At 46.3% G+C, this 4,310-nt stretch overlaps 1 pseudogene across 1 annotated transcript; it reads right to left on the bottom strand.

Annotated features, from left to right (window-relative positions):
- Positions 1-614: 614 nt before the first annotated feature.
- LOC308580007 (zinc finger BED domain-containing protein 5 pseudogene) lies at positions 615-3,992 on the bottom strand (annotated as a pseudogene). The gene is made up of 2 exons (XR_014013484.1): positions 3,655-3,992; positions 615-2,741 (listed from the first exon to the last, which is right to left on the bottom strand). The product of XR_014013484.1 is annotated as a zinc finger BED domain-containing protein 5 pseudogene (transcript).
- Between the last annotated feature and the right edge of the window lie 318 nt (positions 3,993-4,310).

The raw sequence follows: 4,310 nt of genomic DNA, 5'->3' as shown, positions 1-4,310 counted from the left end.
ACAGGATGAACCACAAAAATCATATATCCACTATTTCGTTTAGAATATTTTTTCCTTGTTTTCCTCCTCTAAAAACTACGTGCATGTTATGGTCTGGTGCATGTTATAGAGCGAAAAATACGGTAGATTCTGTAACTGTATTGGATGTTTAAACATCATTGTTGTTTTCATTGAATCAGAGAATTATAGAGTTGGTCCAACCCCCTGTAATGCAGGAATCTCAACTAAAGCATCTAAGGCAGATCCTCTGCTTTAAAACCTCCAATAAAGGAGAGTCCACCACCTCTCCTGGGAGTCTGTTCCACTGTCAAACAGCTCTTATCATCATAAAGTTCTTTCTGATGTTTAGTGGGAATCTCCTTTCTTGTAATTTGAAGCCATTGGTTCCAGTCCTAGCCTCCAGAGCAGGAAAAAACAAGCTTGCTCCATCTTCCATGTGACAGCCCCTTAGATCAGTGTTTCCCAACCTTTTTTGGGCAAAGGCACACTTGTTTCATGAAAAAAATCTCGAGGCACACCACCATTAGAAAATGTTTTAAAAATTAACTCTTTGCCTATATTGACTATATATAAAGTAACTCTCTTTAATAGGAATCAAATAAACACAAAGAAAGTATTTTATAATTACTTTATTATGAAATGGTAAGTAAACAGAAATATGAAAAATTATAAAATACTTGATTCAGTGCGCAACCTGGGCCTGTTTGGCTGAACACAAAGCTGATATTCTGGCTGGAATCGAAGAAAGACACACACGTAGCTCTTCGTCAACAGCTCTCAGTCTCTCTCTGTATTTAGTTTTTATAGCAATCATGCTTGAAAAGCTCAACTCACAGAGATATGTAGTGGAAAATGGGAGCAATGTCAAAATAGCTTTGTTTGCCAGAAGGGGGAACTCCTTGGCAGTTTCCAACCAAAAACTGTCCAAAGGTAGATCAGCAAATCTTAGCTTGAAACCACGATTTTGTCTCAGTTCAGTTAGTTCCTCCTGCTCCTGTAAAGTCATGTCCTTTCCACCAACTGATGCTGAGCTATAAGGGTCCCTAACCCAGTCAAGGCATTCAGTGGAGACTGAAGAGAAATAAAATGACAACTTCCCCTCGAGAGTTTTTAAATGTTTAGCTATTATCTCACACAGTGCAGCAGTGTGAACACCTTGCCATTGCTTGGTGAGTGTGAACATTTCAAGATTGCCACTTTCCACGTGTTGATGCCAGAGTTGCAGCTTTGCACGGAATCCATTTATTTTATCTGTACTTGTAAGCAGGTTTTCATTTCGGCCTTGCATTCGTGTGTTCAGTTCATTCAGATGATGAAATATATCTGCCAGGTATGCCAGCCTTGCACACCATTCATCACTTGCAAGCAGCTTTGCGTAATCTGTCCTCTCATTTGTCAGAAACACTTTAAGTTCCTCCCGCAGCTCATACACACGAACCAAGACCTTGCCACGCGACAACCACCGGACCTCCGTATGAAACAGCAAGGTTTTATGCTTCGCTCCCATCTCCTCACACAAGGCTGCAAATATGCGACTTTTCACGGGTCGTGACTTTACAAAGTTTACCATGCGCACAACATCATCCAACACATGAACTAGGTCTGCTGGTAGAGTCTTGGCTACGAGGGTCTCACGGTGCAAAAAACAATGCGTAACAATAACATTTGGATTTCTTTCCTTCACTCTGCTTACAAAGCCTTTGGTGTGCCCGACCATGGCTGCAGCTCCATCGGTGCAGACACTTATGCAGTTTTCCCACTTAAGTCCTCCTTGTTCAAGGTATTCTGATGTGACCCGAAAAATTTCTTCTCCTGTTGCTTTTTCTGGCAATGCCTTGCAGAAAAAGAAGTTTTCTCTAATTGCATCACCATCAACAAAACGCACATTGGCCAAGAGTTGAGCATGTCCACTGATATCAGTAGACTCGTCCAGTTGTAATGCAAATTTCTCACTACTATGGATCTTTTCCAAAACCACACTTTCAATGTCTGCAGACATGTCATCAATACGTCTGGAAATTGTGTTGTTTGAGAGAGGGACCTTGGCTATTTCCTTAGCTGCTTCAGGTCCGAGCATCTCCTCCACAATAGCTTTGCAGGCGGGAAGTATTAATGTCTCTGCCACAGTGTGCGACTTTTTTGTCTTGGCTATAAGTTCAGCAACGTGATAGCTAGCTTTAAGAGCTCTTTCATTTACCTTTGAGGTTTGTCTCAGGAGAGTTGCCTGTTTCTCCGTGTTTTCACGCAGGCGAACAAAATAGTCCACATTCTTGTTTTTAAGCGAAGGGTGTTTCGTTTGGAGATGGCGTTTAAGTTTGCTTGGCACAATAGCACTGTTAGCTAGCTTTTCACCACACACCACGCACAGTGGAGTTGGTTGGTTTGCATCTCCGGTGAAAGTAAATCCAAATGAAATATAGCTTTCGCTATATTGCCTTGTGACAGAGAATTTGCTTGAGCTATCCATCTTTGCTTTCTTTTCATGCCCACTCGTACTTGGCCTCTCATCTGGCTCCAAATTTTGTTCAGAGTCCAGTTCTTTTCTTTTCAAAAACTTTTCCATCACTCCAGTATCCGGCCTCTCTGCGGTGCCGACTCCCGCTGGGTCCTGGTCTCTGTGCTCGGGCGGGAAGGAAGTCGGAAGATGATGTCCCACTGTGATAGGTCAAGGCTTGAGTCCGGACCAATCACAGCCAGGCAAAAACATGCATACTGTGTGAGCTCAATTCAGCGGCTCATTTCTGCAAAGGAAAAAAAATGGGCTTATATGGGGTGGGAGAGGCGGGGTAGTCGTTATACAGAACAGTTCTTACTGCCTGTATTACGGGCACGAATTATACATGGGAATGGCGGGAAGAGTGACGGCAGCACACGCAATAGCGGAAGCCACGAGGTCCCCGAGGCACTGCCGCGGAACAGCGGTTGAGAAACACTGGATTAGAGAGGGCAAGAGCAAGGCAATTTCCATTGAGCTTCATGGCTAAGCAAGGAATTGAACTTCCAACATGGATGTGTTCCCCAGTTTACAGAAAACCTAAAAAGGTTGAAAAACACTAACAGCGGTTGAAAAAGACTGTAATAAGGCCACTGTCTGTATACGCTGTTAAGTTTGTGAGAAACAGTTTTTGCTATCAAGCCTGCTTGGACATACCTAAACCATCTTTCCCAAATAAATTTTATTTATACCCCGCCCTCCCCAGCCAAGACTGGGCTCAGGGCGGCTAACAACAAATTAAAAAACAAGTCGACTGAAATATAATAAAAAATAAAAAATAAGTCGACTGAAATAAAAACAATAATAAAAAACAGGTTGATTGAAATATAACTTAAAAACAAGATAAAAATACAACATTTAAACATCAAAATGCGGTTGAGTTGCAGAATTCTGCAAGCAGAATAAATTCCACAGCCCCGATGCATTGGCACCTCGTGCCGTTTGAGTTGCATAATTTATTCAGCACACAGAAAATGGCCTTTTGGGGGGTGAATGTGGATGAAGCAGGAAGAGAACTTAAAAAAAAAAGGCATGCATGAAATCTAGCCCCAAACACACACACGCACACTTTCCCCAAAGTGGTTGACGACGCAGGATATTTCCACATGCTTCTAAAATGCACATTAAATAAAATGAGAGAGAGGAGTGCACGCACTCACCTGCCAGCCTCGGAGCTGTTGAATGCAGCTACATGAAGCAGTCTGTGTCCTTCCAGGCGCCAACTCACACCTGCCGTGCTGTTCCGTTCCCCCGGCGTCGCTGCCTTCATCCAGCCGGATGCCTCTCCTGCCCAAGGGACGTGTCAGCAGCCACCCGGCGTGGGGTAGAGGCAGGACAGCCCCACTTCCTGCTGCCCACAAGGCTTTGGGGTGAGAAACACCGAGGGGCAGGAGAGTGGAGGTTCCCTTAATTAGAAAAAGCAGGGAGGCAGGCTGCTTGATGCCTGCTGAAGGGAATCCCGAAGGCGCGATCGCGCACGCGCAGGCCCAGTAGCGAGCGGCGATGTGGTAGCAGCAGCGGCACACGAAGTCCCCCAGGCAGCGGAGCAGCTCGCCCGTCGAAGCCTGCACGATCACCCGCCGCGGGTAGCCGGGGGTGGCGGCGCGGTTGCCGGGCAGCGGCGGGGGTGGCGGTGGCTGCTTGCCGCCCTCCTGGGCGGAGGCGGGCACGGTGGGCACCGGCACGGCCAAGGGCCCCTGCTTGGTGCCGTCAGATGTGGGAGCTCGCTCGCTCGCCGCCCCACGTGTGCTTGCCGAGCAGGCGCAGGCCCAGTAGCGAGCGGCGATAGCGAGCGGCGATGGGGCTAGCCGGAGAA

This window comes from Podarcis bocagei, assembly GCF_964188305.1.
Source record: "Podarcis bocagei genome assembly, chromosome: 2".
NCBI lineage: Eukaryota > Metazoa > Chordata > Lepidosauria > Squamata > Lacertidae > Podarcis > Podarcis bocagei.
This window is presented reverse-complemented; position numbering and strand designations above follow the sequence as displayed.